Below are 25,590 nucleotides of genomic sequence, written 5' to 3'. Positions count from 1 at the left end.
TGGGACATGGCATGTAAGTTATATCCCTTGAAATCCCCCCACTCACAAGTGGCTCCCTCACTTTCCTCACCAGGATAAGGTTGACATAACCACCAGGACCCAATTTGAAAAGAAGGTGCATACATGGGCCCAATTCATGGGGAGAAATCACTGAGTTATATACCCTGTTCAATAACCAGGGTAACAAACCTTCCTACCAAATGGCATGGGAATTGAATCTAGGGGAGACAATTGAAGAGGAGCTGTGGACAAAATGGTTGACCATGGTACATAAGGGCCTACCTAACTCTTCTCTAGTGGAGGCAAATTACAAAGTGCTATCATGCTGGCACCTCGTCCCAACAAAGTTGGCAAAATTATACTGTGGTACCTCGCCCCTATATTTTTGGGGATACAGGCAGGAGGGTAATATGTATCATGTCTGGTGGTCCTGTCAGAAGGTCCAACGCTTCTGGAACAGAATGGTAAATCTTAACTATTTAGTTACGGGACAGAACATACTCAGAGTAAACAAAACAGCACTGTTCGCTGACCTGTAGGAGGAGATCCCCAGAAATGTCATAGTCTTTATTTCTTTAGTAGCTAAAATAACCATAGCGCGAGCATGGAAATCACCCATGATTAATGTCACGCTGGTGAAACATAAAATATCCTGCAATATGATTATTGAAAAACTAAGAGATAAGCAAGCTAGGTTTGAAAAAGAGTGGAACCTGTGGATTGCATACCTTCATGCTCCCTAGACACTGAGCCACCTTGTGAGGGCTGAGGGGACCTACTCTGTTCTTTTCTCCTATTTTTCATCTTTCATTTTTTTTTCCAGTTGCATTTTTTCTGTTTTTGGTTTTGTTATACCTTAAGAGTGCTAATATGGAACCATAAAACCTCCCCAATTATACTATTCTCTCGAGATGGAGACCCCATGCTTTAAGGCACCAGGATCAAGGTTAGATCATAATGTTTTTCTACCTTACCATGTTCTAGAAAAATGCCTGACCTACAGCTTACATTAATGTTACTTGATAATTATTTATATTTGTAGAATTTTTTTGGTACTCAGTTGCTGATACCTATGGGCTCATAGTATTAGACAAATGCGCTAATAAGTAGTGCCTGATTGTTAGGCCTAAAACTTTTTGATTAGTTGCTTTGTGTTTAGCTCCTCAGGGCCTCTAATTACTTTTGGAGAATGCATCTTCTTTTTGACAATTATTTGACATTGTTTATGTTTAAGTTTTTGTACAATGCTTAAAACTTGCAATAAAAACACTTGGCTTTCGTAATAATCACCTTAAAAAGGTTGCTTTCACTTACTTCATGACTTAGAAGGGTCCGCCTCAGAAGGGTCACCCTTCTAAACTGCTTCAGGTGTACATTTCTTAATTACTTAAAGCTGGACATAAATGGTTTGAATCTTGGCTGGTTCAGCAGGGACCAGCTGAGATTCAACCCGTCTATGGTCAGGCTGGTTGTACCCAGTTTGATTTATTGATTGATTTGGGTACAACCAGCATGTCAGATTATTGGCAATGGCTATAGCTGCTAGCAATAATCGCTGTGTTCTCTCAGCTAGACATGTGCAGAATGAAAACATTTGTGTAGTTTAATTTTGGCTTGTTATCTAAATAATTTTGTTTAGTTCAATTAACTTGTTTCTGATTCGATTCAAATTTAACATTCAAATCGGCATTCAAATTCAAATTGGCATTGAAAGGTTTTTGGTTGGTTATATTCTTCCTATTTTATTTTATTCTATTTTTTTTTAATTCAAATATTTTCTATTTGATTCTCTTATTTTCTGTTCTATTCTTTTCTATTCTATTCCATTCAAATTCTAATTTATTTTAGTCGAAATTTGAATTTCAGAAGATTATTTAAGATTAAGTTATACTCTTTCTATTTTGTTCTATATTTTTCTTTTCTATTCTTTTCTATTTCATTCTATTCTAATCTATTCTTTTTGAATATGAATTAATTATATTTGAAATTTGGATTTTGGAAGATGGTTATATTCTTTCTATTTTATTCTATTCTATTGAATTCTAGTCTGTTGTTTTTTTCCCCTATTCTATTCTTATCTATTCTATATGAAATTCAAAGATGGTAAGATGGTTATATTCTATTTTATTCTATTCTATTGTTTTTTTGTATTCTAATCATTTCTTTTCTATTTTATTCTAATCTATTAAATTCGAATTTTGGAAAACGGTTATATTCTATCTTTTTTATTCTATTCCATTGAATTCTAGTCTATCGTTTTTTTCTATTCTATTCTTTTCTATTCTATGCTAATCTATGCTAATCTATGGTAGCACAATGGTGTAGTGGTTAGCACTTTCACCTAGCAGTAAAAAGGGTCGCCAGTTCAAATCCCAACCACAACACTACCTGCCTGCAGTTTGCATGTTCTCCCTGTGCCTTTGGGGGTTTCCTCCGGGTACTCCAGTTTCCTCCCACCCTCCAAAGACACGCAGGTAGGTTAATTGACTTCTGTCCAAAATTGGCCCTAGTATATGAATGGGGACCTTGTATTGTGGGCTCCTTGAGGGTAGCGACCGATGAGTGTGCAATGTACAGGGATAGGGACAATTGTAGACACTCACTCAAGTTGGACTGGTGTCTTTATTCAAGCTTAGTAACCATGTAACTATATTCTACTCGAAATTTAAATTTAACAAGATTTAACACATTCAAATTGGCATTCAAAGTTTTTTGATTGGTTATATTCTATTTTATTCTATTCTATTGTTTTTTTTTCATTCTATTATTTTCTATTCTATTGTATTTAAATTTATTCTATTCAAAATTTAAACTTCACAAGATGGTTATATACTTTCTATTTTACTCTATTTTATTCTATATTTTTTATTATTTTCTTTTCTATTTTATTCTTTTGTGTTATTTTCTATTCTATTCTTGTCCAATCTATTCTATTATATTTTAAATTTATTCTATTCAAAATTCAAATTTATTCTATTTGAAATCTGAATTTAATCTTTTTAAAATGCGATTTTCAAAGACGGTTATATCCTATTTTATTCTATTCTTTTATTTTCTATTCTATTCTTTTCTATTCTATTTCTTTAATTTCTATTCTATTCTTTAATTTTCTATTCTATTCTGTTCTGTTTTACTCTATTATTTTCTATTCGATTCTTTACTATTCTATGCTTTTATTTTCTATTTAATTCTCTTCTTTTTTATACTCTTCTATTATTTTATTTTCTATTATAGACTGTTCTGTTTTACTCTAGTCTTTTTTATTCAGTTCTATTTTCTGTTATATTCCTTTTTTATTCCTTTATTATAATTGATTATATTCTTTTACTAGATCTTCTATTCTGTGCTACTCTATTCTTTACTATTCTATTCTTGTCAGAAACCATAAATCAGACTGAGACAGAAGTACAATTAAATCACACTTGTTTATTAATAAAAATAAAAAGGTAAATAGAAAAAGCTTAGTCAAGCATAGCCAGAGTCCAGTAACCAGATCGGGTAGTCAGCCAGGCCAGAAGTCAGGGATCCAAGTAGAGCAACAGCAAGCAGGATAAGGAGCCAGAAGGGATGTCAGCAAGCCAGTCTTTAAACAAACTGCAGGAGATGGTTTCTAGTGATGTGACCAAGGCGAAGGCAGAGGTGAAGTGAGCTGGAAGGCTTTAAGTAGGCAAGTCAGATGAGCATCATCAGGAACAGCTGGTAACTGTGGAGAGAGAAGAGAGCTGGCAATTAGCTGACAGCTGAGCGGACAGCCCAGAGAAGGAAGGGCTAAGCCAGCCCTGACAATTCTTTATTTTGCCTTCTATTTTATTCTGTTTCTGCAGAATTTAGTTTAGTTATTTCGGATTTGTTTAAATTGGTTACTATTGTAATTCGGATACATTTGAATTTACAAATAATGAAAAATTTGTCCGAACTTCAATTCGGAATGAAGCAAACTGCACATGTCCACTCTCAGCTGAGATGGCTCCCAGCCAGGGAACACAATAGCTCCACAGGAAGATTTCCCCATCAACACTGTTTTCATGAGGGAATTAAGTGATTTTCTTCCCTGCAACCCATTTTTGCTGACATGGGAATCCCTCTTGCCGAGCAATTGTCTGCTCCCAGTGGGGGGGAAGACAGTGAAGAAAGAGAGCAGACAGTGATTATTGCTAGCGGCTATAGCAGCTGCTAGTAATAATCACAAGTGAATCTGACAGGCAGATTGTAGCCAAGTTGATCGTTTGATCAACTTGGTACATTTAGCCTGCCCACACACGATTTTAACCATCTATTGCCTGTATAACATTACATGCTCATCCCTAGAAATTTTATTTTCTTGATGCCACCATCTAAATTTTAGTATAAAACTATACACACTCTTTATTTTCTGTCTACATTATAAGTTATAGAATATTAAGGTGCTTGAACATGCCTTTAAATAGCCCCAAAAGGTTGAGTCCAATTATACAAACACTGAGTACCTAAAATCAAACTTATCCCTTTCTCTTATGTCTAAGAGCTAGTTCACATGTAGTGCCATGCCAGTCACCACTAGGACACGCAGAAAACATTTGTTTTCTATATATCATACTCACATTGAAATGCATCCCAGGGTGCTGCAGTAAGCTGTGATAAAATGCAGACATGCTGCATTTTATTGCAGTGCACAGGACATGATCGTGTGTCACTGTACAGTAAGCGCTGCTGTACTGTACAATGACATGATTGAGGTGTGCTGAAACACACCATCCCCTACTGCTTGCTGCAGCCGGAACGGACAGCTGCTGCAGACTAAACAGCACTAAGGATATGTTTCCACTATTGGGTCCCCAAAGTTATGTGATTTTCTCACGTTTTTTCTTACCGCAATTTCACTACGATTTTTTGCCGCCACTTGAAGCAATGCCTGTGTATTCTTGAGGTCTATGGAACTCAAGTCGCCTCAAAGTGGGACCAGAGTAGTGCAGGGACTACTTTTAAGTCACTGTGTCTTGAAGTCGCACAGATATAAACGGTACTCATTGGAAATCATGGTGTACGACTTGTCATGCGACTTTTCAGTCCCAAACCACATGAAAAGTTGCACTAGCAAAACCTAGTGGAAACCTAGCCTAAGAACACTAACTGTTGCTACCTGTTGTAGACACCTAAAGCTGGGTGCACACAATCAGATTATCGGACACATTTTTGTCAGTTTTTTGTTGCATGCTAGTCTCATATCCAAAGTGAAGAGGTTACTCAACGCAAGAAAATTCTCGTACGACCGAATTCAACTTCAGAAGTGATATAATTCGCTAAATTGTTTTGTATGTATTTCTTAGTTTCTAAGCATGCGTAGTCTTGCTCTTACAATTTTTTTCGGACGAAAACTATACTAGTTAAATGAAAATCAGACGTTGTATTCACATACAACAAAAATACAGTTTTTATCGTCCAAAAATTCGGAATTGGCTGTCAAAAGCACCATACTAGAGATCCGAAAATTAGCAGATCGTTCTTCGGACAAAATTTTACTTCCAATTTTGTGATTGTGTGTACAAGCCTTAAGATGAGAGTCTACTAACTAAATGTTAGATATGGAAAGTTTCTCAGTTTTTAGTGCTCCATAAGTGCTGTGAAAAGTGCTTGCATGTAATTAGCTTTTTGTGTGTGTATTTTAAAACCTTTTCTACAAGTACAGTTTGAAGTAAGATGAATTTAAAGTTTGCAGCTTGTATATGTTTAAAAAAAGAATAATTTCAGCGGGATATAGGCTGTTAACCTAATTGTGACTTTACTATCCTATCCAGTGAGAAACTGTAATGGTAAAAGCATGCAGCCAATGGAGTTTTACTTCCACCATGTTATTCTTGAGCCCTACACCTTTGAAAACAAGTTCAGTACTGTCAGCCCCCCATTTCTATCCTAAGAGGATCCATTTTAGGATAATAACATGTAAGCTGATAAAGAACAGAAACAATTGCAAAACAGTATTAAGGACGCCATGCCATTGAACCAATTTTGTACCCAGGGGCATTGCTAGGTCTGCAAAAGATCTTGGGCCAGAGCACATAGCAGCGGTCACCAACCTTTTGCAGGCCCCGGGATGATAAGCAATTTTGTGTGGGCAATGGCTGGTGTTGGCACTTTAATCATCATGGCACCATGGTTGATATGGTGTCAGGGTGATTGAAGCGCATTGTTTTTATTGTAACATTGTAATATAAAATGAAATTACACCATCACCATAATACAGAATCAGTGGGAGCCCTGGGTGTGTCACTTGCCACCGTTGCTTGTCACCAGATGCAGCTTGTTACTTGCCACGATCACCTGCCACTAGATGTGGATTGTGACTTGCCACTGTCACCAGATGTGGATTGTCACTTGCCACCTGATCTGGATTGTCACTTGCCCCGTCACCTGCCACCATTTGCAAATTGTCACTTGCCACGTCACCTGCCACCTAATGCGGATTGTCACTTGCCACATCACCTGCCACCATTTTCAGATTGTCACTTGCCACGTCACCTGCCACCATTTACAGACTGTCACTTGCCACGTCACCTGCCACCTGATGCAGATTGTCACTTGCCAGGTCACCTGCCACCAGATGTGGGTTGTCGCTAGCCATGTCTCCTGGCACCAGATGTAGGTTGTCACTTGCCAACTTATGTGGATTGTCACTTGCCGTGCCAGCCAGTGCCACCAAATATGCATTGTTGCTGCACTAGTGGCCGGCTGGCAGTACTGGTCCATTTAGTGAGAGCAGGAGAGTCGTGATGCGTGGCGAGCAGCGAGAGATGATGTCACCTCACTGCTCCCCGCCGCACCTCCGACATTGAAGAGGCCTGCGCAGTGAGGACGGAAGAACAGTGATGTGTGGCAGGCAGTGAGAGATGATGTCATCTTTCTGCTCCCTTGCGCACCTCACTCCGACATTGAAGAGGCCTGCACTGTGAGGGCGGAAAAGCGGTAATGTGGAGCGGGCAGAGAGAGACAATGTTACCTCTGCTCGTCCACCCGCTTGATTCTCTCCTCTCATCTGCCTCTCTCATGCAGCTTGCCTGCCGCAGATGCAACCAGCTAGTTAGGCAGGGACCCTGCGGCTAGAGACTCAGGGATATGGGCCTCAGATTTAGGGCTATATCTCCAATAGTCACCTCATAGTGATGCCCCATGCTTGTTCCACTTTACCATCTGAAGAGCCAGATGGCAAATTCTATTATGCCGCACACACACGATTGGACTATCCTGCTTTCAAGCGAACGGACTTGGTCACACACAATCACTCCAAAAGTCCGGCGGATTTAAATGTGATGATGTAGAATGAGGAAGCTCATAGCCAGTAGCCAATAGCAGCCCTAGCGTCGGTTTTAGTCCGTCGGACTAGCACACAGACGAACGGATTGTCCGCTAAATGCCGAGTCAGGCGGACAATTTTGAAGCAAGTCTTATTTCTAAGTCCGCCTGACTTTTGGGAAGAAAAAGTCCGCTGGAGTCCACACACGATTGAATTGTCTGCCGGATAGTCCTTTCGTGTTTATGCGGCATTAGAGTGTAATAAAAAAAAAACACCTTTCACTTAGATACTGTAGGCAGTCAGTCACACCTATGTACACTAACAGACAACCAGTCCCCCCATCCCTTCCTCAGGGTGCAGCCAGCACACCCCTCCCAAAGTACCAGCAGTATTTCTATATACTGTATATAACAAACACATGCAGAGCCATGCAACTATCCTATAGCAAAGCCAGTACAGTCGCCTCATATATGGCAATGTCCCTATTTTTTCCACTGAATTACAAATTAATTGGGAATTTAGTCTGCATTCAATGGGTTTCAGATGCAGTGTAAGGTTGAAAAAATAAAAACAAAACTCCACCTTGCGTTTCAAATATAATTGGAAAAATAACCCGACATGGCTTCAACACTCTCAGAAAGTAGCTCAGCAAGAGAAATATTTGCAGATCTCAAATAATCAGACATGTATAGTTAACAATTCCAAAAATGTATTAGTAATGTGTAGAAAATTGGCTGACTTGGAAGCCCTGCTGTCCTCCCACAGTCGAACCCAAAATATGTAAAAAGAGTAATGTCGCTTTTCTATTTCCTTTTCCTCTTTTTTTTTTTCCTTTCCCATGCTATATAATCTATGTGACAGTGAAGTGTGATGCTCCATTCTGTTGCATCACAAGGGAAAAAAGTACTTGTTTAAAAAAGCTTTCTAAAAGACTTTATTCAGAGTCAAAGCATTTTTAGAATCAGCAACATATTTAATGGGTCAGTTATTTCTTGGAACAAAAGACATTCTAAGCTAAAGTGAACAAGTTACAACTATAGGGATCATGGTGTTAGTGCTTTTAGTGGATTTACTATAGTGGACGCAGGGCATTGTGACACCACAATACAATATTTAATCCTCTGATAAGAAATCAAGTCTTCTTCATCTTTAAGATTTTCAGCACAGCCATAGATGCAAAATAAGTAGCACGTGGTGGGAAAAGATTTGTTTAGTGTGGGCAGATCAAGCCGATGCTGTTCTGTAGAGATTAATTTAACCCTATGGGTGCTAGATGTGAACACATCCAGTACAAATGGTGCAAAATGCAATTTTGTGTTACTTGTCTTGTGCTTCAAGTATTATGTCAGGGGCTCTTGTTCAGCTTGTATATCCATTAGAAACGTGTCATGGCTGCATAAACAATAATTATTATGCTGGACAAACACATGCACCTCTTTAGTGTTATTCATTATATCAACTTCATGGACTATATTGTTTGTAAAGTTTTTACTTTATAAATGCTGCATCATTTTTTTAGTCCTTAGTGCTAGAGCAGAATGTAGGAGTTGCTGCACATGGGAGCCAAGCCACATCTCCATAGGCACTGCCTGATGCCACAAAAATTCACGGCATTGACTTGTGTTATCTTAAGCATGACAGTTCCGAATTACCTCTAAGAGAAACACAAGCTGTAATACTCAGCATGGCTTTTAGTGGGCTTAAGCAACCATAAAGTTGTGTCTGTAAAGACACCGCCTGGAATCTATGTCCATCTGCCCTAAGAAGAGAGACATGTGCCAGTTGGCTACTCTATGAAGTTATTATGTCTAGAAAGTTACATAATTTACATCAGCATACTTGCCAAAAGTCCTGAATGCAGCATGGCTGATATTGGAAAGCAAATGGTTTAGACTTTTAATGAACGTGGGGAGAGCTGTAGGTGGAATCAGGTGGATCAGCAACGGTAAAGCTTGTTAAATGGTTTGGGCTTTGAGTAAGTTATATTACTCTACTTTGTGTTTATAAAAAACTTGTTAAAAATTATTTTGATCCATATTTTAGATAACAGATTTCCCACAAACCAAAAGTATTTAAATGTCCTTCTTAAAAGTTTACATTCCTTTACAAAATGTATAGTCAAGAGAATTAACAGTGTTAAAGAGTAACTCCACTTTTGTTGAGCAACCCCCCCCCCCCCATTTTAACAAATGTTTTTCAGATTACCAGTGTCTGTTGTTCTGAAGAAATACCTGTAGCTGTTTGCTTGTCTGTGCCAATGTGCCAAGTGAATCTGTATGGGGTGATTTTATATTTATCAATCTGCTGCACTTGAAGGGTCCTAATGAAGAAAGTGGCAAGGTCTGCACCCCTTTAGACATGATTTCCCTTTTGATTTACCTCACCAAAAATTTAATTTTGTTGCAGGGGATGCTCAGACTTGCCAATCACACAAGCAGAAAATTACATTTCTGGGAGAATGTCACCAGGTTGCCATATTGCATTGTATTTTACAGAAAATTTGAATGTTGCAGATTAAAAAGGAGAGGTATTTTAACCACTTGCAGACCGGACCAATTTGCTGGTCAAAGACCAGACCCCTTTTTGCGATTCGGCACTGCGTCGCTTTAACTGACAATTGCGCGGTCGTGCGACGTGGCTCCCAAACAAAATTGACGTCCTTTTTTTCCCACAAATAGAGCTTTCTTTTGGTGGTATTTGATCACCCCTGCGGTTTTTATTTTTTGCGCTATAACCAAAAATAGAGCGACAATTTTGAAAAAAACGCATTATTTTTTATTTTTTGTTATAATAAATATCCCCCAAAAATATATAAAAAAACATTTTTTTCCCTCAGTTTAGGCCGATACGTATTCTTCTACATATTTTTAGTAAAAAAAAATCGCAATAAGCGATTATTGATTGGTTTGCGCAAAAGTTATAGCGTTTACAAAATAGGGATAGTTTTATAGCATTTTTATTAATAATTTTTTATTATTTATTTTTTACTAGTAATGGCGGCGATCAGCGATTTTTATTGTGACTGCGACATTGTGGGTGACCCATCGGACATTTTTGACACATTTTTGGGACCATTGTCATTTATACAGTAATCACTGCTATATAAATGCAGTGATTCCTGTGTAAATGACACTGGCAGTGAAAGGGTTAACCAGTGGGTGGCAGTGTAGGGGTTAAGTGTTCCTAGGGGTGTGTTACTAACTGTGGGGGGGTTGGGCTTTCATTTAGTGAACACTGATCTCTGCTCCAATCACATGGAGCAGAGATCAGCGTCACTAGTTGCTAGGCAGAATGGAGAAATGTTGTTTACACAGCATTTCCTCCATTCGGCCGCTCCGTGAGATGATCGCGGGGATGCCCGCGGCGATCGAGTCCGCGGGTCCCGCGACCGGACTCACGGGGGTCCCGACCAGCGCGGGAGCGCGCCGCCGGCGGCGCGCTCCCGATGGCAGGGCGCCATTGAATATTGGACGTACCTGTACGCCAATATGCCTGCCCGTGCCATTCTGTCGACGTACATCGTCGTGCGCTGTTCGGGAAGTGGTTAATAACATTCCATTATAATATGGGTAGCAATTGTATATGCAATTGTATATGCTATATAATTACCATTTAAAGTGCATTACTTCAAAATCTAATTTTTAATGTATGTGTCTGTTTCTCTTTTACATCTTTGTAAATTTAGTATTTCCTGTTTTGTTTACAAGTATTCTGTCAAATAAAGGGCAGATTTGTGGCGTTCACGACTAATAGTTATCCTGTGGACAGATTCTCCCACCTGAGCTGTGGATCTCTGCAGCTCCTCCAGAGTTACTATGGCCCTCTTGGTTGCTTCTCTGATTAATGCTCTCCTTTCCTGGCCTGTCAGTTTAGGTGGACAGCCATGTCTTGTTAGGTTTGCTGGTGTGCCATACTCTTTCCATTTTCAGGTGATGGATTGAACAGTGCTCCGTGAGATGTTCAAAGCTTGGGATATTCTTTTCTAACCTAACCCCACTTTAAAATTCTCCACAACTTTATCCCTGACCTGTCTGGTGTGTTCTTTGGCCTTCATGATGCTGTTTGTTCCCTAAGGTTTCCTAAAAAACATTTCAGGGCTTTACAGAACAGCTGTATTTATACTGATATTCTATTACACACCGGTGGACTCTATTTACTAATCAGGTGACTTCTGTAGGCAATTGGTTCCACTAGATTTTAGTTAGGGGTATCAGAGTAATGGGGGGGGGGGGGGGTGTGTACAAATACACGCCACACTTTTCAGATATTTATTTGTAAAAAAATATGAAAAACCATTTTATCATTTCCTTCCACTTCACAATTATTTGGCACTTTGTGTCGGTCTATCACATAAAATCACAATAAAATACATTTATGCTTTTAGTTGTAACACGACAAAATGTGGAAAATTTCAAGGGATATGAATACTTTTTCAAGGCACTGTGTGTGTGTGTGTGTGTATATATATATATATACATATATAAACAATCAAAATATCTGGTCAATGAAAAATGAGAATTTCCTGTTGAAACGATATACAGTATTCAATTTACAACAACCAATAGCCAACCGTTACAAAAAGTGGAACCCCAAAGGAAAATAACATAAGAAAGAATAGGAAATCCATTCACAAAAAATAAATTAGGATAGTTTCACACTGTTTCTTTAGTGCAGGGGTGTTGCTTTGCTTTACCCTGGCACCCAGGGCACATGACCAAGGTCTTCTACTGAGTGCCTTGAGCTTGGCCACAGATGGATTAAAATTTGGGTGGTTCAACAGTGACTGGCCCAAATTTTGATCCATGTGGCTACTCCCGCTTTACAGAAGTTAATGTAACATTATTATGTAACAATTGATTTCAGTCGAACAGCTTGTTTGAAAAATGTTCTCGATCAATTAGCGGAGGACTCCTCTGTTGTCAGAATACAAAGGCACAAAAGAAAGGATTCCTCCATCCACCTCTCTTGAATGGATAGGGGATTTTTTTTTATCAGCCCGCTGGCTGATCGTTATAAAAAAAAAAAACAAGTTGTCTATGGCCAGCCTAAGTGAATAAGCTGCCTTACCAAATCACACATTGTACAAATACATAAGTGGTCCATATAGTGAACTTGGTGTTGAGTTATTCACGTGTATGTCATCACAGAGGACAAGGGGGCACTTTTTATGTCTAGAGGAAAAAAAATGTAATCTCCAAATACGGAAAGGCTTCTTCACAGAAAGAGCTGTGGAAATGTGGAATAGATTCCCTCCAGAGGTGGTTCTGCCCAGCTCAGTAGATTGCTTTAAAAAAGGCCTGGATTCTTTCGCTAATGTACTGACATTTATAGGTAAAGTTGATCCAGGGAAAATCAGATTGCCTCTTGGGGGATCAGGAAGTCATTTTTATCTATTGCCTCCTTTTTTGTGATACAATGGTTAACAACAAGGGCTTGAAAAAAATAAAGATAAAATTGTTTTTTTTTCTTTTCACACTCAATTAATGTTTTTCTTTCAATAGATTTTTATTGGATTTTATCACATACAGATATAACAAAACAAAGGATAAGGGAATAAAGAAAGGTAAGTTAGGTTAGGTTATTGGACACAGTAAAACAAGAAAATACCTGGGTACGTACAATCACAAAGTATCTGCAACAAATACCATGCAATTACTGAGATATGAGATAACTTCATTAACAAGGTTTAAACCTAGTGGTCCACAATTTCCAATTACTGTCAAAGGTTTTACAAGAAAAGGAGTTAAGTGCCAGCAGTCTTTCAAAGGAGTGGTTCCTATTCACAATAGCAATCACCTCAGAAAAATTGAGGGCTAGAGAACTCTTCCAGTTACGTAAAATTAGGTTACGTGTTGCCAGGAGAATATGTGCTACCATGGCCCTATCACCATATGGAAACCTATCTATACCGATGTGTAAGATGGCCAAGTTGGGGTTTGGGGGCGTTAAGATACCTGTAAGATCAGATATCGTTCAGAACGTCTTGTTCCATAGGCCTCTCAGACAATTGCATTCCCACAAAACGTGTATCAAGTTCCCTATGTGACCGCATTGCCGCCAGCACTGAGGTGAGGTGGTCGGGAACATGACCGACAGCCTGTAAGGAGTGTAATGCCATCTATGTAGTATTTTCAGGGTCATTTCCCAATGACTTACGCAATGGGAGGATTTTTGGATGGTTCTGAGGGCTGAAAGCCATTGGTCTTCAGTAAAGGTAGTTGCTAAGTCCCTTTCCCATTTGCTAAAGGCAGAGTGTTTGTGAAACTGTCTTTTGTCCTGGAAAATGTTATAAAACAGGGAGATACCCTTATCATTGTGATTCGAGTTTGAGTAGAAATCCCAGGCTTTTGTGGGTATTGAAATGGGGGGTATTGGGCGTGAATTCAAAAAGTGATGAGCACGAGCGCAGGAGAACCACATGGAGTGCGATAGTTCGAATTTTGAGATAACGTGTTCTACCGACATAGGCACTGTGCCCTGGAACAAGTCCTGGACATAGCATATATTTTTCGCTTTAAAACGCGACGTCTGTAGTGAGGGGAGTTTGGCGGATAGAAGTTCTATAGGTAGGTCGTATTGTAACCCAGTCGCTGCCACACTCTTACATTTGAGAAGATAGCGCCATGCTTGTAATGACACCTGTATAGTCAGGGACATATGACTGGTCACCCAAGGGTCCCAGGCATCGCTGAGCAGAAAGTCCGCAGGACTGTCTACAGGAAGCAAAGAAGATTCGATGTCCACCCATTGCAGACTTTCTGCAGAGCGGAACCAGTATTTGAGTTGATCGAGTCTAGTGGCCCACATGTAATCTGTGAGATCTACATATCCAGCTCCCCCGAACGCTTTGTGGGGTAGAAGAACCCGACGAGGACATCTGGCTCTCTTACCCCCCCCATGTGAATTTCCACATACTTTTGGACAATGCGTTAATGTATTGAGTAGGTATCGGGATTGGTAAGGAGCGGAAGATGTAGAGTATCTGTGGCAGTATTGACATTTTATAAGCTGCTATTCTGCCCAGCCATGATATTTCTTTCTTCCCAATGTCCGCGAGTTGTCTGTCTATGTTAGTCAATAGCGGTGTAAAATTCTTCTCTACAAGAGTGGATGTTGTGCTCGTCAACGTCAGGCCTAAGTAGGTGATGCTGTTTTCAGACCAGGAGTAAGGAAGAGTAGATTGCAGGAATAGTTTAGTGGATGGGTGAACTCCCAGGTCTAAGATCAATGATTTGGAGTGGTTGACTTTATAATAGGATATGTCCCCAAAATCCGATAAGATTTTGTGGGCTTGAGGGAGGGAGTGTAAGGGGTCTGTTAGTAATAGTATAATGTCGTCAGCAAACAAGTTTATAACATGTTTGGATTTATTAAACGTAAAGCCCTTGATGAGGTCGTTTGCCCGTATAGATTCTGCCAACGGTTCTATAATAAGGTTGAATATGGTGGGGGAAAGAGGGCACCCTTGGCAACACACTCAATTAATGTTTTGAGAGCAGTAGGAACTCTCAGAAACACCCATTTTTCAAGCTTCCTGAGATAAATCCTGTAACATAATGGAAAATGTCCTTTTAAAGTGAATTTATTAATACATTTGCAAGTTTGCATGCATAATATTCACCGCATAAAGCATCAATTTGATTTAAAAAAGTGTACCTTTTTATGAAAAAGCAGTTCATGATCTTCAAACAAGTGACCGTACCTAGCCAGCGAAATGTGGGATAATTATGTCATCTTTGTGCTGTATTATAAAGCACTTTCTTAGTCGCTAACTTCGCTTAGACTCAGTATTTTGTACTACAACCATTATTCCAAAGATAAAGGCAAATCTATATAAAGAACAAGACAACGCTTTCTAGAAACCCAATCTCAACTCAATTCAAGCAGAAGCTAGGTTCAGGTGAATGTAACCTTTTTGCACGATATTGGAAATATTGATGTTGTCATAATTTTGTATCGCATAACTTTCTGATGCAATGTTAAATGTTTTATAGCATAATATAACGCATTTTAGGTTTTACAGCACTGGTTCCTAGAATGCATCTTTCTCACCAACCTCTAGCGGACGAGCATCTCTATGCTCTAATAGGTGTGCTCACAATCTGGAAATGACAGAAACGGGAGCAGGAATAGAAGTAGGGAGGGGCGTCTCTCTTTCTTGTCCCTGAAGGTCACCTGCAAAGGTCCAGTGCCTTAATTACCCTCTTTTGAATGCGGGGGCACACAATGCTCTGTTTTAAGAGCGTGCTCGCAATGGCTCGCTCTCAAAGCTTTGGGGACAGCGCTGTGCCTGCCTCACTCGCTTCTCTCTGCACAGAATAGCTGCAGATCAATGAATATTTAAACAAAGAAATATTTCATTAAAAGAGCTGATTGCTTAATGAAGTGTCCCTGGGAGCCATCGGGATGCCTGCCTCTTTCTCTTAATGCAGGCAAGATTCATATCACGGCTAGATGATTTATCAAATTACCGTAATAACCTGTATATACATTCTGTTTTACTTAGTAGAAGACAAGCTTGTTTTAACCCTTTGGAGGCATAATTATAATACATTTTCTACATGATTGAAGTTTTATCATTGATTTCTAGAAATATAAATATTGTGGTATAATAACAAATGTAAGTACACGTTACTACATCTCTTGCAGTTATAGTCATACAGTCATAGGAGGTAGGTATTGAAATTCTAAGAGCAATCAGTCTGCCCAAAAGTGATATTTCAGCTATTGGGGGAATCTGGTGGGCTTCCTACTGCTGTCTAAATGTCCTATGTTGCATGGAAACCCAGCAGCAAAATCTTTCTGCCATATTCCCTTGTATCCCTTCCTACCCAACTGGGAGTTTTACTTTTACTATGAAAGGGATTCCTGATAGTTCACACTGCTCCAAGCTGCTCTATACAACACAAAAAAATGTAACAATCTAAAGAAAACAGCAGGACACATTCATAATTACTGTGGCAGGTGTTCACATCTCACAACTTAAAGTGGGCCTGAACACAAAAAAGTGAACATTTAGAAATGTTAATTGTGCAGTACTATGACAGAAGTGTTGGGTGAACGGTTCAGCCCAAGCACGAATTTGGGCCGAACATTTTCCTGTTCTGCCGTTCGCCCAACACCCGAATTTGTAGGGTGTTCACCCCGCCAAACACCCTGAAATGCACTGCGCGCTGCACATTGCCCTGTGCCCTGTTTGGTTAAAACTTTGCTCAATCAGGGAGCAGTGTAAGCTGGTTGTTAAGGAGTGGGGTCGGGAAGCGGTCTGCGGCATCCTTAACAATTAATGAGTAATCAGCTGTCAATGAGTTTCCCCGCTGACAGCTGAATAAAAAAAAAGTGCCAGTTAAATGAGAAAATAAATAAATAGATATAGTGTCTGGGGAGTCCTCTTAGTCTGCCTGTAAAGTGGTATCTGTAGCATATATATAGATCCCTGTCCCCCTCCTATGTGAATGGGTATAGTATGTACCCCTACCCATTCAACAAAAAAATGTTAAAAAAAATTAATTAAACAATTTTTGACAGATCCAAAAGTGTCCCTCAATATAAATCCATCATCAATCATGTTGCCTGCCGCATCTGCCGACCCGGAAAAAAAAAAAAAACAACAACGCACTGCCTATTTGGAAAGCTGCCCGCCAAATGCCTCCTCCACACTTTGACAGTTCTATTATAGGTAAGGGCGGGCCACCTGGTAACATCACCTGGTGGCTCACCCCCCTTGTAAGTTCACAGACCGGTGACAATGGATTTACATCAAGGGACACTTTTTTATTTTTTGATAAAAGTTTTTTTTTTTTTTTTTAAACTTGTCTCCTGTTTTTATTTTTTTGTACACTTTTTTGGTGAATGGGTAGGGGTATGTACCCCTACTCATTCACATGGGAGAGCAGGATCTGGGGGTCCCCTTTTCTGTCCCCCTGCCCCAAAGCACCCCCCCCCATGTTGAGGGCATGTTTTTTCTTTTTTTTTACATTTTGGCATGGGGTTTCCCTTAAAATCTAACCAGACCCGAAAAGGGGGGACCCCACAGTCTCGTTTTTTTTTCTTTAGAAATGTAATTTCTGTACAGTGCCTTGCAAAAGGTGAATAACCTCCCTTGGCATTTTTCGTGTTTTGTTGCCTCACAACCTGGAATTAACATGGATTGTTTGAGGATAAGCATAATTTAATTTACAGAACATGCCCACAATTTTGACGTTTTTTTTTTATTGTGAAGCTAACAACAAATAGGACAAAATAACAGAAAAAGACAATGTGCGCAAATATTAACTCCCTAAAGTCAATACTTATACGTTTCTATTAGCTTGCCACATCTTACCACTGGGATTTTTGTCCATTCCTCCTTGCAAAACTTCTCCAGCTCCTTCAAGTTGGATGATTTGCGCTTGTGAACAGCAATCTTTAAGTCTGACCACAGATTTTCTATTGGATTGAGGTCTGGGCTTTGACTAGGCCATTCCAACACATTTACATGTTTCCCCTTAAACCACTCAAGTGTTGCTTTAGCAGTGTGTTTGGGGTCATTGTCCTGCTGGAAGGTGAACCTCCGTCCTAGCCTCAAATCACACAGAGTGGTACAGGTTTTGCTCAAGAATATCCCTGTATTTAGCACAATCCATCTTTCCCTCAACTCTGACCAGTTTCCAAGTCCCAGCTGCTGAAAAACGTCCCCACATTGTGATGCTGCCACTACCATGTTTCACTGTGGACATGTTGTTCTTTGGGTGGTGTGATGTGTTGGTTTTGCGCCAGACATAGCATTTTCTCTGATGGCCAAAAAGTTAAATTTTTGTCTCATCAGACCAGAGCACTTTCCTCCATACATTTTGGGAGTCTCCCACATGCTTTTTCGCAAACTCAAAACGTGCCATTTTGTTTTTTGCTGAAAGTAATGGCTTTTTTCTGGCCACTCTGCCATAAAGCCCAACTCTATGGAGTGTACGGCTTATTGTCGCCCTATGTAAAGATACTCCAGTCTCTGCTGTAGAACTCTGCAGCTCCACCAGGGTTACCTTAGGTCTCTGTGCTACCTCTCTGATTAATGCCCTCCTTGCCCGGTCTGTGAGTTTTGTTGTGTGGCCGTCTCTTGGCAGGTTTGCTGTTGTGCCATGTTCTTTCCTTTTGCTTATGATGGATTTGATGGTGCTCCTAGTGATCATCAAAGATTTGGATATTTTTTTATAACCTAACCCTGACTTCTACTTCTCAACAATTGTCCCTTACTTGTTTGGAGAGTTTGTTGGTCTTGATGGCAGTGTTTGGTTAGTGGTGCCTCTTGCTTAGGTGTTGTAGCCTCTGGGGCCTTTCAAAAAAGGTGTGCATATGTAATGACAAATCATGTGACACTTAGATTGCACAGAGGTGGACATCATTTCACTAATTCTGTGACTTCTGAAGGTAATTGGTTGCACCAGAACTTTTTATGGGCTTAATAACAAAGGTGGTGAATACATACGCACATGGCAATTATCAGTTTTTTATTTCTGAAAAATAGTTGTATGTATATATTTTTCTAATTTTACTTCACCAACTTAGATTATTGTGTTCTGATTCATCACATATAATTCAGATTAAAAAAACATTGAACTAAAGGCTGTAATGTAACAAAATAGGATAAAAGCCAATGCAGGTGAATAATTTTGCAAGGCACTGTATATGCTACAGATGCGCCACTTTACAGGCAGACAAAGAGGACCCCCCCAGGCACTATATTTAAAGGATTTTTTTGTTTTTATTGTCGCATTTAAGCAGCATTAAAATCACTGGTCCTGAAAAAACAATTGTTTTTAAAAAAAAATTGCATTGATACATGTCCTCCAGGGCAGTATCCTAACTACCATACCCCCTTTATAGCTAAATACTTGCATATAAGCCTTCAAAATTGGCACTTTTGATTTTTTCTGTTCAGCTTCCATAGACTTCAGGGGTTCGCCATTCAGGTTAGAACTTTTCTCCTGTTCGGGAGTTCTGCTGCGAACTGAACCAGGGGTTGTTCTGCCCATCTCTACCTGACAGATTAAAGCCCTATACATACTAACAGATTTTCTGCTCATTTTTTCCTTCAGATTTACCAAAACCATATAATATGAGGTCAAACCTTAAGAGTTTCAATGTGTATGCAATCAGGCAGGCCCTTGCACTACATGGTTTTGGTAAATATGAAGACAAATATCAGCAGAAAATCTGATAGTGTGTATGGGGCTTTACTCTAATGCCACGTACACACAATCGGACATTCCGACAACAAAACCCATGGGATTTTTTCCAACAGATGTTGGCTCAAACTTGTCTTGCATCACACGGTCACACAATGTTGTCGGAAATTCAGAATGTCAAGTACGCGGTGATGTACGACGATTCGAGAAAATTGAAGTTCAATAGCCAGTGCGGCTCTTCTGCTTGATTCTGAGCATGCATGGCACTTTGTGTGTCAGAATTGTGTACACACGATCGGAATTTACGCAAACGGATTTTGTTGTCGGAAAATTTGAGAACTAGATCTCAAATTTTGTGCGACGGAAATTTCAATGGAAACTGTCCAATGGAGCCTACACACGGTCGGAATTTCCTGGCAACAAGCTCCGATCGCACATTTGCCGTCGGAAAGTCCGACCGTGTGTACGTGGCATTAGTCTCAAATTTCTCCTGAAAAACAGCAGTGTACTTCCATGTGACTATGCCTATGCTCTATGTGTATGAGATTTAGGGCATATTCTTAGGAAATTTGGAAGTAAAATTGGTAATGTCATCACTGTGGTGCTTAAGCCCCATACACACTATCAGTTTTTCTGCTGAGTTTTTCCTTCAGATTTACCAAAACCATATAATATGAGGTCAAACCTTAGGAATTTCAATTTGGATGCAATCAGGCAGGCCCTTGCACTACATGGTTTTGGTAAATCTGAAGGAAAAAGTCAGCAGAAAATCTGATAGTGTGTATGGGGCTTTAGAATTCCTCTAGCTGGAGAGAAAATTGTACCTCAGGACCCGCAGTGCAAGAATCTCCTGCTTCTGTTCATTCACTCTGTGGATATGTGCTTTCCACTGCTGCTTCTTCTGATTTGTAAGCTGCAATATATAAATTTTTTTGTTTTTTGTTTTCAAGCCACTTTAAACACTAAAGCATGTTCTTAAATAGCTGCTTAATTGCTCTTATGTCCCATATTTTATGTAATAAGTTTTTCTTTTTATAAAGATAACAGAGGACTAAGGGAGTATCCAGCTGTGAAAGGGACAATTGAGGGGGAAACCTTTGTCCTTTTAAAACGGTGGCTATAAAAAGCTTACTGTCACAAAAACCTTCCAGCTAAAGTCCCTCAATTACAGAGGTATCTGTGGCTAAGAAACTGAGAGTGCTATACTGTTGGGAATTCCAAACTTAGAAACTCATAATATGATAAAAAGAAAAAAATGTAAAATTCAAAATACTGTATGTGATAACAATTCAGAATCCTATTTGGGCACTTACTGTTTATTTTTTCAAGTTTAGATTTTTTTGTTGTCAAAATCTATAAGTGCTGTTTAACATCTTAAAGTTAACTTAATAATGTTTCATGAAGAGAATGGCATAAACGTGCAAGAAAAACATAACATTAATTAGAATGCAATAAATGCACTTACCAGTCTGAAGGTCACTTTCATGCACATTGTCCAAGTTTGCTTATCTACATCTTTTAGTGCAGTCCTTACATCCTTTAGTCCTCTTCCAGTTGTTCACATGTGGCTCTTATTTGATCTTCCTCAGAGCAACATCTTCATTTGAAATTGTCTAAAATCCTACTCCCTCAGTGGTAATCGAAGCAGATGCAGGAGGTGCAATTGTCCCCACATACTGTATATAAAGTCATGGGGTCCAAGCAGATCTTCTTCTTCATGTAATGCCATATACTTGTGTTAATAATAAAGCAGCATCAACCCCACAGGCCTTTTCTCCCCTGTACTAGTTAATCCTCAAGTAGACATGTTAGACTTCTTGTTAAATAAAAAGACGTGGATGGTGGTTGGCCTTATTGGGTTACTTTTGCAGTTGAAAGCTAGATGGAAGTGGTTTAAATTGCTAAACACTGGTTGACTTTGGATCCTACCGTGTTGTGGGGCCTACACATTCTCACTGTATTTTCTCTTGATAACTCAGAGGCTCCATTTATATCTGTATACATATACTGTAGCAAAGTCTCACTTTGTTGCGTCATGACAAAGTGTCTGAGATAAAGTGTATACTGTATATTCTGTTCTTTTCTCATAGTCCAGCGGTCTTTAACACACTTAACAGTGGCGGAACTACCAGGGTTGCAGCAGTCGCACTTGCAACCAGGCCCTGGCATTCCACCACTGTCGGGGGGCCCCAGCGGTGTTGCCAGTCCCATGGCTCTGAGCGAAGAGCATATCTCATACAGCTCAGAGCCGATAGTTCTCCCTGTTTCCTCTTCCATCCTCTCTCCCTCCTCTCTCACACTGGATGACACAGCCAATCTGCTCCTTCTCCCCCATCCCCTCTCCTGTGTGTGCTTTGCGGGAAGTCAGGTGTGAAGCTAAAGAGCTCACATCTCCCGCGGTACACATACAGGAGAGCGGTAGGGGGAGAAGGAGCAGATTGGTTGTGTCATGCCGTGCGAGAGAGGAGGGAGGGGGGAGCAGGGAGAACTGTCGGCTCTGAGCTGTATGAGAGATGCTCTGAGCCGTGCTGAGGAGGCAGGCAGCATTGATGAGCACTGATCGGCTGTACTGATAGGCAGTGCTGATAGGAGGCATTGATGGGCACTGATAGTCTGCACTGATAAGTGGCATTGATGAGCAATGATCTGTGTCACAGATAGGCGGCATGGCACTGATGGGCATTGATGAGCACTGGTAGGTGGCACTGATGGGCACTGATAGGCAGTAGTAGGTGGCACTGATAGGCTGCATTGATAGGTGGCATTGATGAGCACTTATAGGTGGCATTGATGAGCAGTGGTAGGTATTACTGATAGGCAACACTGATGGCCATTAATGAGCACTAATAGGCAGGATTTTATAGTCTGCACTGATGGGCACTGATAGACGCATTGATTAGCTCTGATAGGTGGCACTGACAGGTATCATTGATGAGCACTGATAGGTGGAATTGATGGGCACTGATAGGTGGCACTGATGGGCATTGAGCACGGATAAGCAGCACTGATAGGTGGCACTGATGGGTGCTGATAGGGGGCATTGATGGGCACTGATAGGCGGCACTGGGAACTGGTAGGCAGCATTGATGGGCACTGATAGGTGGAATTGATGAGCACTGATAGGCAGCAAGGAAATGCAGCACTGAAAGGTAGTATTGATGAGCACTGATAGGCGGCACTGATGGACACTGATAGGCAGCATTGATGAGCAATGATAGGCGGCACTGAAATGCCGCACTGATCGGCGGCACTGATAGGCAGCATTAATGGACACTAATAGGTGGCATTAGTGAGCACTGATAGGTAGCACTGATAGGCAGCACTGATTATCAGTGTAAACAATTTACTGACATTCTTGGCAGTTAATGCCTCCCCTTTCCTTACATAGACACAGCGTGGGAGGAAAGGGCTGCCGATAACCAGCAAGTCTGTTTACATGTGATCAGCTATTCACATGGTAAAGGGCCGCCGTGATTGTGCTGGGTGCACATCCCAGGGGGCAAATGGGAGGCAGAGATCTAGGAGGATATCCATGGACACCCTTCCAAAATTGGAAGCCTGGGGGTCGGATGGAAGGGGGTGTGGTCAGGGGGGCCCATTATGATTTCTTGCATCGGGGCCCTGAAGGTTCTAGTTATAACTCTGACACTTAACGTATAAATATCCCCTAAGAATTGATCTCTCATATCTATACAATAAGCTGATAACATCCTGTGCTCTCTTCCTCAGCTGCACTGTTCTGAGTTGGCATTGTTCTTAGCTCTCTCTGTGGACTACAGAACACCTTCTCCTATGTCATGGAGAAGAGGGGAGTAGGACGTTTTCTGTAGTCCTAAACACTTCCTGCCCTAGGGTGACAACACTGCTCCTCCATAAATTCAATATAATGAGTGGTTTCACTCTAGGGCCCAATCACGACACCACCTGCCTGGAGTTTGCATGTTCTCCCTGTGCCTGCGTGGGTTTCCTCTGGGTACTCTGGTTTCCTCTCACACTCCAAAGACATGCAGGTAGGTTAAATGGCTTCTGTCCAAAATTGGTCCTAGTATACGAATTGGGACCTTGGATTGTGGGCTCCTTGAGGGTAAGGACCAATGTGAGTGTGCGATGTACAGGGATAGGGACAATTGTAGACACTCACCCAGGTTGAACTGGATGGAAGTGTGCCTTTTTTCAACCTTACTAACTATGTAACTATGTAACTATGTGTATAACTGGCATCAGGTGAAAAAAAAAAGGAGTCTGCCACATCTAAGGACCGATAAGCCGCAATATATTACATTTCTGTTCTTGGGCTTAGATATGTTTTAAAAGAGAAGCAAGAACATTATGTGTGACAAAAACCAGTAAGTCAGTGTGGCAATGAAGGATATGTTTGCACAACTAGGCTGAAAATTATGTTCCTAATTATGCTGAAGCTGTGGCTGTCCTTTTTCTTGGAAGGAAGCTATTCATACACTCTCACTTAAAGCTTGAGGAAACCAAACTATGTAGTTCTGGAAAAATGACTGTGACTGCAGAGCTGAAATACAAGGTCCATTTCCCTAGTAAAATGGTACTTAAGCTATTTAATAAATGCCAGGCAGGCTACAATTTATTTATTTTTCTCATGTAGCTATGCTGCCTAGGTTTCGATGCTGGAAAACCTGTCAATGTTTATTTGAAAAGCTGTGGCCATCCCTAAACCTGTTGTGTGGGCTCTCAGTATCTGCACAAAACACCCCTTTGGAGGCTGCGTACCCAAAGTTAAAGCAAGGCTGCTATTATTACATTTGTGTGGAAACTGCTTTCCCTTGACATAGTCCATAATTTTGTCTGCTTCTCACATGTTTCTCTGAAAAAGGAACCTTTATGAACTAGGCAGCATCAAGGTACTCCGAGACATGATGGTAGTGACTCAATCCAACTTGCAACTATCCTGCAGACACTGCCTAGTAGTACTAATTCTTAGATGGGTTGGTAAGCATTTTTCGAACTGCTGTTTTTCTCTAAGGTAATTCCGAGCTGGATGTGTCCATGTGCACCTTTCATAAACATATTTCATACTTTAATTGTAATCTAGGGGCATTTAGTGACCAAAACACCTAGCTCCAAGTCAAATCTGAATTTGTTTGGCCTGGTCTACTTAAAGTGGAAGTAAACCCATCGATTTAAACAGTTAAAAAAAAAAAAAGGCATGCCAGGAATGCTAACTGCACATTGCCTGTGCCCTCAGGTAAACTATCAAACCATCCAATGGTTGGTGTCATAAAGAATCACATGTGCAGCACCATAGCAGTTGAAGATTAAACAGAGGCAAAGATAGCAGCTTCCTTGGCTGAAAACGATAGGGGAGTTTACTTCCACTTTAAGCGATCAGTTTAAGTGTTGCAAGGAATCAATAAAGAGCCACCAGATGTATTGAAATATAGACATATGTTCCTTTTTATTACTGATGGGCAGGCTTAATTCTGTAAAGCACCATAACAGTATATGTGACTTCTAACTGTAATGCGCCATCTACATATTTATGATAATATGTAATGTACTACAGTTTATGTCTTGTAACAATCATTGCTTATCTGTTATTTAGAAACACTTTATTACCTTCATTGAGTCATTCAAGAATCCTTTCCATGTTGTGGAAACTAACAGTGTCCATATACGTCCAAATGCTCAAAGCTTTAGAAAGCATGCTCTGTGGTGAATGTCTTGAGCAGCAGCAGAGGGTGAAATGAGCCACTGTATGAAAAAGAAATAAACCGCTCCTCTAGAAACAAATTATAGACCAAATGACCCTCACTCAGCTGTGACATCTGGTTACAAAAACAGAAACCGCAGAGGGGATAACACACTTTCTGTTTCACTATTTCTCACCCTGTAACCAGCCCCAGATGGGCAAGTAAACAGCCTTATTGCCCTTTAATCGGAACAGGCTGTCTGTGTACTTTGCACTTCATCCTGCAAGTTACTGTGCAACATATGTCAGTTCTGATGCCACACTGTGTTGTCTGTAAATGAAACAGATATTACAGACACTCATATTCTTTTTTTATTCTAAAAAGAATCAGTCTAAAAGAAATATTTTACTTCTAGGTAGATTTTGGTGTGCAGAGTTACACACTGACGTCTTATAGCGTTGTCAGCATAAATGAGTACACCCCTTTTGAAAAGTAAGATTGT

The sequence above is a fragment of the Lithobates pipiens genome, unplaced genomic scaffold (genome assembly GCF_037356315.1).
Source record: "Lithobates pipiens isolate NorthernLeopardFrog02 unplaced genomic scaffold, aLitPip1_a1.2 Scaffold_16, whole genome shotgun sequence".
NCBI lineage: Eukaryota > Metazoa > Chordata > Amphibia > Anura > Ranidae > Lithobates > Lithobates pipiens.
This window is presented reverse-complemented; position numbering follows the sequence as displayed.